General features: G+C 48.0%; 1 protein-coding gene across 2 annotated transcripts in view; it reads right to left on the minus strand.

Moving 5' to 3' along the window:
- The window catches only part of HYCC2 (hyccin PI4KA lipid kinase complex subunit 2), a 201059-nt gene that overhangs the window by 117629 nt on the left and 67898 nt on the right, over positions 1-15532 (minus strand). For both annotated transcript variants that reach the window (XM_063932863.1, XM_063932864.1), the window contains exon 3: positions 1862-1961. The gene's annotated coding sequence lies outside the window, so the exon portion shown is untranslated. The remainder of the gene's footprint in view (positions 1-1861; positions 1962-15532) is intronic.

Below are 15532 nucleotides of genomic sequence, written 5' to 3' on the forward strand. Positions count from 1 at the left end.
GGGGAGCAATGGCGCACAGCTGCAGTGCTGTGCGCTACCTTAATGAAGACCGGAGTCTTCAGCCGCCGATTTCCAGGACGTTCTTCTTGCTTCTAGCTCTGCAAGGGGGACGGCGGCGCGGCTCCGGGACCGGACGACCGAGGCTGGGCCTGTGTTCGATCCCTCTGGAGCTAATGGTGTCCAGTAGCCTAGAAGCCCAAGCTAGCTGCAAGCAGGTAGGTTCGCTTCTCTCCCTTAAGTCCCTCGTAGCAGTGAGTCTGTTGCCAGCAGATTTCACTGAAAATATAAAACCTAATAAATACTTTCTTTTCTAGGAGCTCAGGAGAGCCCCTAGTGTGCAACCAGCTCGAGCCGGGCACAGATTCTAACTGAGGTCTGGAGGAGGGGCATAGAGGGAGGAGCCAGTGCACACCAGATAGTACCTAATCTTTCTTTTAAGAGTGCCCAGTCTCCTGCGGAGCCCGTCTATTCCCCATGGTCCTTACGGAGTACCCAGCATCCACTAGGACGTCAGAGAAAAGACAAATGAAATACTTGAAGAAAATAATATGTAACCCGGCAGCAGGACTGTAAAACAATGTAAACGCTACACATACACAAACAGCATCCTACAATGCGGAAATTAAAACGTGGCAAAAGAAGTGTGTAAATAAACCTAATAATAACAACCTATAAATGCACAGGCCAGCCAAGAACTCCACACTATAACCTCCAATGACCTATATCATCCAGCACACAGACACAGTGGTGATATGGCGCTGTGCGCAATTACACCCCATATTGCAAACACACTTTGCATACATTAAAGATAGTGTAGCTGCAAGTGCCACCGTGTGCAAGCCAGCAATTATATTTAGGCTGGGTACACATTAGACGATTTCTGTTAACGATGTGGCCGATTCAGACGGATAGTAACAACACTTCATTAAAATCGTCTAGTGTGTACGCACTGCGTTGCTGACTGTGCGTGCTCCTGCGCCTCGTCAGCAATCTTGCCCGTTGTGATCTTGAACTGCACCAAATCAGCAAAAATCTTGTGCAGGCTATAATTTATTGGGGCAGATGTATTAACCAGGAGACGGCATAAGGAAGTGATAAGTGTAAGGTGACAAACGCACCTGCCAATCAGCTCTAATATGCAAATTGACAGTTGGGAGCTGATTGGCTGGTACGTTTATCACCTTGCACATATCACTGGTTTATCACTTCCTTACGCCTTCTACAGGTTAATACATCTGCCTCAATGTTCTGCATTGTGCATGCTACAGACCTGCAATAACAACCTACCTAAACTGCTCCTACAGCCAACAGACTTACAGCAAGCAGTAAGAAGAGGAAACCCCATGCAAACACGCTTAAACAAATATTAACATAACTGCAAAAGGAATCACTGTAAGATTTAAGAACACAATATACTTTATAATGGAAGCTGTAACTGCATGGCCGGTCCTTGTATGTGCAAGTGTATAAATACATGTGAATTCAGCCACAACCCCAGATGAAGTAATCTGCAATCCTTAGCAAACGGCTGCCTGTAAGTAGGTATTAACTTTTCTTACACAAGGATTTTAGCCGGTCTAGAACACACAGTGTGTTTTGTGTTTTGGTTTTTGTCCAACAGCCTAAGCACCGTCTGTCTGCCGGAAAACAGGTCCCTTGTGGCTTGGGTAAGGAGAGGCTGAAAACTGCAACTGCCACGCTCCTGAAAGCATCTCGCAGAAGCCGGTCAAATGATTTACAGAGATTGTAATGCAAAAAATAAACCAAGACCTAAATTGTAACAATCAGAACGGACTGCAGGGACTCTAGTACAGTATATTACAGGACACAGCAAGATGCATGTTACATAGGCACGCCTTACCTGGATTACAAGGAAATCAGCTTTATACATCCAGCAGTGTGCGGTGGTGGCTTTCATGTCTGGAATGCATTGGTTGATTTTCAAGGGGATCCTTGGATCTCTAAACCAAAAAAGGAGGGATAGATGAATACTTTTACAGACACAACTGGAAAAAAAAATATTTGTTCTATTTAATTCTTTTTTTTAAGCAAAATAAATGTCACCATTATGATTGATAATTTGTAATACAACATTTTTAACTGTAGCTTTGAAACTATTGCTAAAATCAGTGTCAACACAGTAAAACGGTTCTACCAAAAAATTCCCCATCCTCAAACTGGAACCAGGGTCTTGTGCAGCATCCGTCCAATCAGCTGCAATCAACACGCTTATTACATTTGGAATGGTCTCTTGGGGATAGCGTCTTAGGGATTTCATCCTGTTATTGGGGAAGTCCGATGTCAAAATTCCACCCCATTGCTTTGCGCATACTCTGACCCCTCCCCAATGATTAAAACCATATAGTGTTAAACCATCACTGGTTAACTATATGTTGCCATAACTCCAGACCAACTCATACTGATAACTCCAACACGCAGAGACATAAGGAATGATTGATAGGACTCTTAGGGGAATTATAGTGAATCCAAAGCTTGCAGAGGAAACCCCCAAACTTACAAGCCACTATAAGAGGTACAGCTTTTCTCTCTACCAGATTTAGAATACAATTAATTTTATTAAGACAAAGAAAAAATAAGATTTTACTCACCGGTAAATCTATTTCTCGTAGTCCGTAGTGGATGCTGGGTACTCCGTAAGGACCATGGGGAATAGACGGGCTCCGCAGGAGACTGGGCACTCTAAAAGAAAGATTAGGTACTATCTGGTGTGCACTGGCTCCTCCCTCTATGCCCCTCCTCCAGACCTCAGTTAGGGAAACTGTGCCCGGAAGAGCTGACACTACAAGGAAAGGATTTGGAATCCAGGGTAAGACTCATACCAGCCACACCAATCACACCGTACAACTCGTGATAACTATACCCAGTTAACAGTATGAATAACAACTGAGCCTCACTGAACAGATGGCTCATAACAATAACCCTTTAGTTAAGCAATAACTATATACAAGTATTGCAGACAATCCGCACTTGGGACGGGCTCCCAGCAGCCACTACGGACTACGAGAAATAGATTTACCGGTGAGTAAAATCTTATTTTCTCTGACGTCCTAGTGGATGCTGGGTACTCCGTAAGGACCATGGGGATTATACCAAAGCTCCCAAACGGGCGGGAGAGTGCGGATGACTCTGCAGCACCGAATGAGCAAACTCAAGGTCCTCCTCAGCCAGGGTATCAAACTTGTAGAATTTTGCAAACGTGTTTGATCCCGACCAGGTAGCAGCTCGGCAAAGTTGTAAAGCCGAGACCCCTCGGGCAGCCGCCCAAGAAGAGCCCACCTTCCTCGTGGAATGGGCTTTGACTGATTTAGGATGCGGCAGTCCAGCCGCAGAATGTGCAAGTTGAATCGTGCAACAGATCCAGCGAGCAATAGTCTGCTTAGAAGCAGGAGCACCCAGCTTGTTGGGTGCATGCAAAATAAACAGCGAGTCAGTTTTTCTGACTCTAGCCATCCTGGAAACATAGATTTTCAGGGCCCGGACTACATCCAGCAGCTTGGAAGCCTCCAAGTCCCGAGTAGCCGCAGGCACCACAATAGGTTGGTTCAAATGAAACGCTGATACCACCTTAGGGAGAAATTGGGGACGAGTCCTCAATTCTGCCCTGTCCATATGGAAGATCAGATAGGGGCTTTTACATGACAAGGCCGCCAATTCTGACACACGCCTAGCCGAAGCCAAGGCCAAAAGCATGACCACTTTCCACGTGAGATATTTCAACTCCACGGTCTGAAGTGGCTCAAACCAATGTGATTTTAGGAAATCCAACACAACGTTGAGATCCCAAGGTGCCACTGGAGGCACAAAAGGGGGCTGAATATGCTGCACTCCCTTAACAAACACCTGAACTTCAGGCAGTGAAGCCAGTTCTTTTTGAAAGAAAATAGACAAGGCCGAAATCTGGACTTTAATGGATCCCAATTTTAGGCCCATAGTCACTCCTGACGGTGACGGTGTCACTAGAGCGTCCACAGCTATCGCCTGAGAATCCCTTGACCTGGCGCAATATCTTTTTAGCTTTTTGTTGAGGCGGGACGCCAACATGTCCACCTGTGGCCTTTCCCAACGATTTAGAATCAGCTGGAAGACTTCTGGATGAAGTCCCCACTCTCCCGGGTGGAGGTCGTGCCTGCTGAGGAAGTCTGCTTCCCAGTTGTCCACTCCCGGAATGAACACTGCTGACAGTGCTATCACGTGATTTTCCGCCCATCGGAGAATCCTTGTGGCTTCTGCCATCGCCATCCTGCTTCTTGTGCCGCCCTGTCGGTTTACATGGGCGACCGCCGTGATGTTGTCTGACTGAATCAGCACCGGCTGGTTTTGAAGCAGGGGTTTTGCTTGACTTAGGGCATTGTAAATGGCCCTTAGTTCCAGAATATTTATGTGTAGGGAAGCTTCCTGACTCGACCATTGTCCTTGGAAGTTTCTTTCCTGAGTGACTGCCCCCCAACCTCGGAGGCTTGCATCCGTGGTCACCAGGACCCAGTCCTGTATGCCGAATCTGCGGCCCTCGAGTAAATGAGCACTCTGCAGCCACCACAGCAGAGACACCCTGGCCCTCGGGGACAGGGTGATCAGCCGATGCATCTGAAGATGCGATCCGGACCACTTGTCTAACAGATCCCACTGAAAGCTCCGTGCATGGAATCTGCCGAATGGAATTGCCTCGTAAGAAGCTACCATCTTTCCCAGGACTCGCGTGCAATGATGCACCGACACCTGTTTTGGTTTTAGGAGGTCTCTGACCAGAGATGACAACTCCTTGGCCTTCTCCTCCGGGAGAAACACCTTCTTCTGTTCTGTGTCCAGAATCATACCCAGGAACAGCAGACGCGTCGTAGGAACCAGCTGCGACTTTGGGATATTCAGAATCCAGCCGTGCTGTTGTAGCACTTCCTGAGATAGTGCTACTCCGACCAACAACTGCTCCCTGGACCTCGCCTTTATAAGGAGATCGTCCAAGTACGGGATAATTATAACTCCCTTCTTTCGAAGGAGTATCATCATTTCGGCCATTACTTTGGTAAATACCCTCGGTGCCGTGGACAGACCAAACGGCAACGTCTGGAATTGGTAATGGCAGTCCTGTACCACAAAACGGAGGTACACCTGGTGAGGTGGGTAAATGGGGACATGTAGGTAAGCATCCTTGATGTCCAGTGATACCATGTAATCCCCCTCTTCCAGGCTTGCAATAACCGCCCTGAGCGATTCCATTTTGAACTTGAACTTCCTTATATAAGTGTTCAAGGATTTCAAATTTAGAATGGGTCTCACCGAACCGTCTGGTTTCGGTACCACAAACATTGTGGAATAGTAACCCCGTCCCTGTTGAAGGAGGGGAACTTTGATTATCACCTGCTGGAGGTACAGCTTGCTGCCAGTACTACCTCCCTGTCCTGGGGAGTAGCTGGCAAGGCTGATTTGAGGTAACGGCGAGGGGGAGACGTCTCGAATTCCAGCTTGTATCCCTGAGATACCACTTGTAGAACCCAGAGATCCACCTGTGAGCGAACCCACTGGTCACTAAAGTTCCGGAGACGGGCCCCCACCGCACCTGGCTCCACATGTGGAGCCCCAGCGTCATGCGGTGGACTTAGTGGAAGCAGGGGAGGATTTTTGTTCTTGGGAACTGGCTGTATGGTGCAGCTTTTTCCCTCTACCCCTGCCTCTGGGCAGAAAGGACGCGCCTCTAACCCGCTTGCCTTTCTGAGGCCGAAAGGACTGTACTTGATAATATGGTGCTTTCTTAGGCTGTGAGGGAACCTGAGGTAAAAAAGTCGACTTCCCAGCTGTTGCTGTGGATACGAGGTCCGAAAGACCGTCCCCAAACAATTCCTCACCCTTATAAGGCAAAACCTCCATGTGTTTTTTAGAATCAGCATCACCTGTCCACTGCCGAGTCCATAATACTCTCCTGGCAGAAATGGACATCGCATTAACTCTAGATGCCAGCCGGCAAATGTCCCTCTGTGCATCTCTCATATATAAGACTACGTCTTTAATATGCTCTATGGTTAGCAATATAGTGTCCCTGTCAAGGGAATCAATGTTATCAGACAGGGAATCAGACCACGCTGCTGCAGCACTGCACATCCACGCTGAAGCAATAGCAGGTCTCAGTATAGTACCTGAGTGTGTATATACAGACTTCAGGATAGCCTCCTGCTTTCTATCTGCAGGCTCCTTTAAGACGGCCGTATCCGGAGACGGCAGTGCCACCTTTTTTGATAAGCGTGTGAGCGCTTTGTCCACCTTAGGGGATGTCTCCCAGCGTAACCTATCCGTTGGCGGGAAAGGGTACGCCATTAGTAACCGCTTAGAAACTACTAGTTTCTTATCTGGGGAACCCCACGCTTCTTCACACAATTCGTTTAACTCATCAGATGGGGGAAAAGTCACTGGCTGCTTTTTCTCCCCAAACATAATACCCTTTTTTGTGGTAACCGGATTAATGTCAGAAATGTGCAACACATTTTTCATTGCCGTAATCATGCATCGGATGGCCCTAGTGGATTGTATATTTGTCTCATCCTCGTCGACACTGGAGTCAGACTCCGTGTCGACATCTGTGTCAGCCATCTGAGGTAGCGGGCGTTTTTGAGCCCCTGACGGCCTCTGAGATGCCTGGGCAGGCGCGGGCTGAAATGCCGGCTGTCCCAAAGCTGCGTCATCGAACCTTTTATGTAAGGAGTTGACACTGTCGGTTAATACCTTCCACATATCCATCCACTCAGGTGTCGGCCCCGCAGGGGGCGACATCACACTTATCGGCACCTGCTCCGCCTCCACGTAAGCGCCCTCATCAAACATGTCGACACAGCCGTACCGACACACCGCGCACACACACACAGGGAATGCTCTGACTGAGGACAGGACCCCACAAAGTCCTTTGGGGAGACAGAGAGAGAGTATGCAAGCACACACCACAGCGCTATATAATCAGGGATGTACACTAACACAAAGTGATTTTTCCCTATAGCTGCTTTACATATACAATTTGCGCCTAAATTTAGTGCCCCCCCTCTCTTTTTTACCCTTTGAGCCTGGAAACTGCAGGGGAGAGCCTGGGGAGCTGTCTTCCAGCGGAGCTGTGAAGAGGAAATGGCGCCAGTGTGCTGAGGGAGATAGCCCCGCCCCCTTCTCGGCGGACTTCTCCCGCTCTTATATTTATATTATGGCAGGGGATTTTGCACATATATAGTTTATTGGACTATATTATGTGCTTTTGCCATAGATGTTACTCTAATTGCAGCCCAGGGCGCCCCCCCCAGCGCCCTGCACCCATCAGTGACCGGAGTGTGTGGTGTGCATGGGGAGCAATGGCGCACAGCTGCAGTGCTGTGCGCTATCTTAATGAAGACCGAAGTCTTCAGCCGCCGATTTTCAGGATGTTCTTCTTGCTTCTGGCTCTGCAAGTGGGACGGCGGCGCGGCTCCGGGATCGGACGATCGTGGACGGGCCCACTGTTCGATCCCTCTGGAGCTAATGGTGTCCAGTAGCCTTAGAAGCCCAAGCTAGCTGCAAGCAGGTAGGTTCGCTTCTCTCCCCTCAGTCCCTCGTAGCAGTGAGTCTGTTGCCAGCAGATCTCACTGAAAATAAAAAACCTAACAAATACTTTCTTTACTAGAAGCTCAGGAGAGCCCCTAGTGTGCAACCAGCTCGGGACGGGCACAGATTCTAACTGAGGTCTGGAGGAGGGGCATAGAGGGAGGAGCCAGTGCACACCATATAGTACCAAATCTTTCTTTTAGAGTTCCCAGTCTCCTGCGGAGCCCGTCTATTCCCCATGGTCCTTACGGAGTACCCAGCATCCACTAGGACGTCAGAGAAATAACAATAGGCAGTTACCAATGCCATGTTCAAATACCACACATATGGAGGTGGTCATGTGATTATACTGTCCTGGTGGCTCTGCAGTTTAGGCTGGCTCCAAATGCACAGTAGGCCAACTGGAGTAAAGAGTAATTTGCATAACTCCACCCAAAAGTTCAAGAGTACATCGTAACCCGGCATTTTTGTGATATACTAATGCAGGTTGAGTATCCCAAATCCAAATATTCCAAAATACGGAATATTCCGAATTAATGATTTTTTTTTCGTGAGAGTGAGATAGTGAAACCTTTGTTTTCTGATGGCTCAATGTCCACAAACTTTGTTTAATACACAAAGTTATTAAAAATATTGTATTAAATGACCTTCAGGCTGTGTGTACAAGGTGTATATGTAACATAAATGCCTTCTGTGCTTAGACTTAGGTCCCATCAACATGATATCTCATTATGATATGCAATTATTCCAAAATACGGAAATATCTGATATACAAAATTCTTCTGGTCCCAAGCATTTGAATAAGGGATACTCAACCTGTAGTAGCAGACTAAACAAGTTATAACCACGTGAACAAGTTCTGATAACCACGTGAACAAGTTCTGTTGGCTCTTTTACTTGGCTTAGAAAAACTCCATAATGGGAAGAAAGCTGTATGTTTTGGAAGATACAGACTCTGGAGACACTTTAAATAAGATTTTACTTACCGATAAATCTATTTCTCATAGTCCGTAGTGGATGCTGGGGACTCCGTCAGGACCATGGGGAACAGCGGCTCCGCAGGAGACAGGGCACAAAAGCAAGCTTTTAAGATCACATGGTGTGTACTGGCTCCTCCCCCCATGACCCTCCTCCAAGCCTCAGTTAGGTACTGTGCCCGGACGAGCGTACACAATAAGGAAGGATCTTGAATCCCGGGTAAGACTCATACCAGCCACACCATTCACACCGTACAACTTGTGATTTGAACCCAGTTAACAGTATGATAACAATGAAGTAGCCTCTAAAAAAGATGGCTCACAACAATAATAACCCGATTTTTTTGTAACAATAACTATGTACAAGTAATGCAGACAATCCGCACTTGGGATGGGCGCCCAGCATCCACTACGGACTATGAGAAATAGATTTATCGGTAAGTAAAATCTTATTTTCTCTAACGTCCTAGTGGATGCTGGGGACTCCGTCAGGACCATGGGGATTATACCAAAGCTCCCAAACGGGCGGGAGAGTGCGGATGACTCTGCAGCACCGAATGAGAGAACTCCAGGTCCTCCTCAGCCAGGGTATCAAATTTGTAGAATTTAGCAAACGTGTTTGCCCCTGACCAAGTAGCTGCTCGGCAAAGTTGTAAAGCCGAGACCCCTCGGGCAGCCGCCCAAGATGAGCCCACCTTCCTTGTGGAATGGGCATTTACAGATTTTGGCTGTGGCAGGCCTGCCACAGAATGTGCAAGCTGAATTGGACTACAAATCCAACGAGCAATAGTCTGCTTAGAAGCAGGAGCACCCAGCTTTTTGGGTGCCTACAATATAAACAGCAAGTCAGACTTTCTGACTCCAGCCGTCCTGGAATTATATATATATATATATTTTCAGGGCCCTGACAACGTCTAGCAACTTGGAGTCCTCCAAGTCCCTAGTAGCCGCAGGCACCACAATAGGTTGTTTCAGGTGAAACGCTGACACCACCTTAGGAATAAACTGGGGACGAGTCCGCAGTTCTGCCCTGTCCGAATGGAAAATCAAATATGGGCTTTTGTAAGACAAAGCCGCCAATTTTGACAATCGCCTGGCCGAGGCCAGGGCCAACAGCATGGTCACTTTCCATGTGAGATATTTCAAATCCACAGATTTGAGTGGTTCAAACCAATATGATTTGAGGAATCCCAACACTACGTTGAGATCCCACGGTGCCACTGGAGGCACACAAGGGCTGTATATGCAATACTCCCTTGACAAACGTCTGGACTTCAGGAACTGAAGCCAATTCTTTCTGGAAGAAAATCTATAGGGCCGAAACTTGAACCTTAATGAACCCCAATTTGAGGCTCATAGACACTCCTGTTTGCAGGAAGTGCAGAAATCGACCTAGTTGAAATTTTTTCGTGGGGCCCTCCTGGCCTCACCCACGCAACATATTTTTACCACATGTGGTGATAACGTTGTGCGGTCACCTCCTTCCTGGCTTTGACCAGGGTAGGTATGACCTCTTCCGGAATGCCTTTTCCCTTAGGATCCGGCGTTCAAACCGCCATGCCGTCAAACGCAGTCGCGGTAAGTCTTGGAACAGACAAGGTCCCTGCTGGAGCAGGTCCTTTCTTAAAGGCCGATGCCACGGTTCCTCTTGGAACAGACATGGTACTTGCTGAAAGCAAATCCCTTCTTAGCTCCCGAGGCCATTAGTCCTCTGTGAGCATCTCTTGAAGTTCCGGTTACCAAGTCCCTCTTGGCCAATCCGGAGCCACGAGTATAGTTCTTACTCCTCTATGTCTTATAATTCTCAATACCTTGGTTATGAGAAGCAGAGAAGGGAACACATACACCGACTGTTACACCCACGGTGTTACCAGGACGTCCACAGCTATCGCCTGAAGGTCTCGTGACCTGGCGCAATACCTGTCCCATTTTTTTGTTCGGGCGGGACGCCATCATGTCCACCTTTGGTCTTTCCCAACGGTTCACAATCATGCGGAAAACTTCCCGATGAAGTTCCCACTCTCCCGGGTGGAGGTCGTGCCTGCTGAGGAAGTCTGCTTCCCAGTCGTCCACTCCCGGAATGAACACTGCTGACAGTGCTATCACATGATTTTCCGCCTAGCGAAAAATCCTTGCAGTTTTGCCACTGCCCTCCTGCTTCTTGTGCCGCCCTTTCTGTTTACGTGGGCGACTGCCGTGATGTTATCCCACTGGATCAATACCGGCTGACCTTGAAGCAGAGGTCTTGCTAAGCTTAGAGCATTATAAATTTGCTCTTAGCTCCAGTATATTTATGTGGAGAGAATTCTCCAGACTTGATCACACTCCTTGTGTGACTGCTCCCCAGCCTCTCAGACTGGCCTCCGTGGTCACGAGCATCCAATCCTGAATGCCGAATCTGCGGCCCTCTAGAAGATGAGCACTCTGTAATCACCACAGGAGAGACACCCTTGTCCTTGGATATAGGGTTATCCGCTGATGCATCTGAAGATGCGATCCGGACCATTTGTCCAGCAGATCCCACTGAAGAGTTCTTGCGTGAAATCTGCCGAATGGAAGCGCTTCGTAATAAGCCACCGTTTTTACCAGGACTCTTGTGCAATGATGCACTGACACTTTTCCTGGTTTTAGGAGGATCCCGATTAGCTCGGATAACTCCCTGGCTTTCTCCTCTGGGAGAAACACCTTTTCCTGGACTGTGTCCAGAATCATCCCTAGGACCAGCAGACGTGTCGTCGGAACAACTGCGGTTTTGGAATATTTAGAATCCACCCGTGCTGTCGTAGAACTACTTGAGATAGTGCTACTCCGACCTCCAACTGTTCTCTGGACCTTGTTCTTATCAGGAGGTCGTCCATTTTCTTTGAAGACGAATCCTCCTTTCGGTCATTACCTTGGTAAGGACCCGGGGTGCCTTGGACAATCCAACGGCATCGTCTTGAAACTGATAGTGACAGTTCTGTACCACGAACCTGAGGTACCCTTGGTGAGAAAAGGCAAATTTTGGGACATGGAGGTAAGCATCCCTTATGTCCCGGGACACCATATAGTCCCCTTGTTCTTTGCTATCACTGCTCTGAGTGACTCCATCTGGATTTGAACCCTTGTAAGTGTTCAAATTTTTCAGATTTAGAATAGGTCTCACCTAGCCTTCAGAACCACCATATAGTGTGGAGTAATACCGCTTTCCTTGTTGTCGGAGGGGTAAATTTATTATCACCTGCTGGGAATACAGCTTGTGAATTGTTTTCAATACTGCCTCCCTGTCGGAGGGAGACATTGGTACAGCAGACTACAGGAACCTGCGAGGGGGGAAACCTCTCGACATTCCAATCTGTACCCCTTGGATACTACTTGTAGGATCCAGGGGTCCTGTACGGTCCCAGCGTCATGCTGAGAACTTGGTAGAAGCGGTGGAGGGCTTCTGTTCCTGGGAATGGGCTGCCTGCTGCAGTCTTCTTCCCTTTCCTCTATCCCTGGGCAGATATGACTCTTATAGGGACGAAAGGACTGAGGCTGAAAAGACGGTGTCTTTTTCTGCAGAGATGTGACTTAGGGTAAAAAACGGTGGATTTTCCAGCAGTTGCCCTGGCCACCAGGTCCCATGGACTGACCCCAAATAACTCCTCCCCTTTATACGGCAATACATCTTTGTGCCGTTTGGAATCTGCATCACCTGACCACTGTCGTGTCCATAAACATCTTTTGGCAGATATGGACATCGCACTTACTCTTGATGCCAGAGTGCAAATATCCCTCTGCGCATCTCGCATATATAGAAATGCATCCTTTAAATGCTCTATAGTCAATAAAATACTGTCCCTGTCAAAGGTATCAATATTTTTAGTCAGGGAATCCGACCAAGCCACCTCAGCTCTGCACATCCAGGCTGAGGCGATCGCTGGTCGCAGTATAACACCAGCATGTGTGTGTATACTTTTTAGGATATTTTTCAGCCTCCTATCAGCTGGCTCCTTAAGTACGTCCCTATCCGTAGATGGTACCGCCACTTGTTCTGATAAGCGTGTGAGCGCCTTATCCACCCTGAGGGGTGTTTCCCACCGCGCCTTAACTTCTGGCGGGAAAGGGTATACCGCCAATAATTTTCTATCGGGGGAAACCCACGCATCATCACACACTTCATTTAATTTATCTGATTCAGGAAAAACTACAGGTAGTTTTTTCACCTCACACATAATACCCTTTTTTTTTGTGGTACTTGGAGTATCAGAAATATGTAACACCTCCTTCATTGCCCTTAACGTGTGGCCCTAAAAGAAAATACATTTGTTTCTTCACCGTCGACACTGAAATCAGTGTCCGTGTCTGGGTCTGTGTCGACCGACTGAGGTAAATGGGCATTTTACAGCCCCTGACGGTGTTTGAGACGCCTGGACAGATACTAATTTGTTCGCCGGCCCTCTCATGTCGTCAACCGGCTTGCAGCGTGTTGACATTGTCACGTAATTTCCATAAATAAGCCATCCATTCCGGTGTCGACTCCCTAGAGAGTGACATCACCATTACAGGCAATTTGCTCCGCCTCCTCACCAATATTTTCCTCATACATGTCGACACACACGTACCGACATACAGCACACACATAGGGAATGCTCTGATAGAGGACAGGACCCACTAGCCCTTTGGGGAGACAGAGGGAGAGTTTGCCAGCACACACCAAAACGCTATAATTATCCAGGGACAACCTTTATATAAGTGTTCCTCCCTTATAGCATTTTAATATATATACATATCGCCAAATCAGTGCCCCCCCTCTCTGTTTTAACCCTGTTTCTGTAGTGCAGTGCAGGGGAGAGCATGGGAGCCTTCCCACCAGCCTTTCTGTGAGGGAAAATGGCGCTGTGTGCTGAGGAGAATAGGCCCCGCCCCCTTTTCGGCGGGCTTCTTCTCCGGAGTTTTAGATATCTGGCAGGGGTTAAATACATCCATATAGCCTCAAGGGCTATATGTGATGTATTTTTCGCCATACAGGTATTATACATTGCTGCCCAGGGCGCCCCCCCCCAGCGCCCTGCACCCTCCGTGACCGCTGTGTGAAGTGTGCTGACAACAATGGCGCACAGCTGCAGTGCTGTGCGCTACCTGATGAAGACTGAGAGTCTTCTGCCGCCTGGTTCCGGACCTCTTCATCTTCAGCGTCTGCAAGGGGGTCGGCGGCGCGGCTCCGGGACGAACCCCAGTGCGAGCCCTGTGTTCCGACTCCCTCTGGAGCTATGTCCAGTAGCCTAAGAATCCAATCCATCCTGCACGCAGGTGAGTTGAAAATCTCTCCCCTAAGTCCCTCGATGCAGTGAGCCTGTTGCCAGCAGGACTCACTGAAAATAAAGAACCTAAAAACTTTTTCTAAGTAACTCTTTAAGAGAGCCACCTAGATTGCACCCTTCTCGGCCGGGCACAAAAACCTAACTGAGGCTTGGAGGAGGGTCATGGGGGGAGGAGCCAGTACACACCATGTGATCTTAAAAGCTTGCTTTTGTGCCCTGTCTCCTGCGGAGCCGCTGTTCCCCATGGTCCTGACGGAGTCCCCAGCATCCACTAGGACGTTAGAGAAATTGAGGTTGTAATGTTCTCTTGTGATGCTATGGTTAGGGTCTTAAAATAGAATCTATAAACATCAATTCCCCAAGTAAACCGGCAACCTACATCTAGCACAGTAAGTATACAGCGAGGGATTGGGCTTAGAGAAAGACTTCTTAAAATGATCTTCCAAGACACTGCAAGTCATCATTTACAGAGAGCAGTAATTTTCAGGTCTGTGTGTAACAAACGTTTCTCTATGTGCAAAGTCTAAATGTAACAAATATGTATGTTATATACTGTAGTTACTGAGGCAGCGTTAACACACACACACACACACACACACACACACACACACAAGCAATAATACCAAATACAAACATTTTAAAATTATACCCCCCCCCCCCCCTCCAAATACTCAAATCAAAGAGCGATGGGGAAGAGAGAACTCAGCAGCTGCCGTCACCCACCCTTTGAAGTGCTGGCGTTCTACAGTTGGTTATTAGCGTTCACAAAAGAAACATTAATACAGACTGATTCAATGGAATATTCTTGAAGTGGCGAAACAGCCCGGAACAATAATAAGATTTTACTCACCGGTAAATCTATTTCTCGTAGTCCGTAGTGGATGCTGGGGACTCCGTAAGGACCATGGGAATAGACGGGCTCCGCAGGAGACTGGGCATTCTAAGAAAGAATTAGATCTACTGGTGTGCATTGGCTCCTCCCTCTATGTCCCTCCTCCAGACCTCAGTTAGGGAAACTGTGCCCGGAAGAGCTGACACTACAAGGAAAGGATTTGGAATCCAGGGTAAGACTCATACCAGCCACACCAATCACACTGTACAACTCGTGATAACTATACCCAGTTAACAGTATGAATAACAACTGAGCCTCACTGAACAGATGGCTCATAACAATAACCCTTTAGTTAAGCAATAACTATGTACAAGTATTGCAGACAATCCGCACTTGGGACAGGCTCCCAGCATCCACTACGGACTACGAGAAATAGATTTACCGGTGAGTAAAATCTTATTTTCTCTGACGTCCTAGTGGATGCTGGGTACTCCGTAAGGACCATGGGGATTATACCAAAGCTCCCAAACGGGCGGGAGAGTGCGGATGACTCTGCAGCACCGCATGAGCAAACTCAAGGTCCTCCTCAGCCAGGGTATCAAACTTGTAGAATTTTGCAAACGTGTTTGATCCCGACCAGGTAGCAGCTCGGCAAAGTTGTAAAGCCGAGACCCCTCGGGCAGCCGCCCAAGAAGAGCCCACCTTCCTCGTGGAATGGGCTTTGACTGATTTAGGATGCGGCAGTCCAGCCACAGAATGTGCAAGTTGAATCGTGGAGCAGATCCAGCGAGCAATAGTCTGCTTAGAAGCAGGAGCACCCAGCTTGTTGGGTGCATGCAGGATAAACAGCGAGTCAGTTTTTCTGACTC

Source organism: Pseudophryne corroboree, chromosome 7 (genome assembly GCF_028390025.1).
Source record: "Pseudophryne corroboree isolate aPseCor3 chromosome 7, aPseCor3.hap2, whole genome shotgun sequence".
NCBI classification, from domain to species: Eukaryota; Metazoa; Chordata; class Amphibia; order Anura; family Myobatrachidae; genus Pseudophryne; species Pseudophryne corroboree.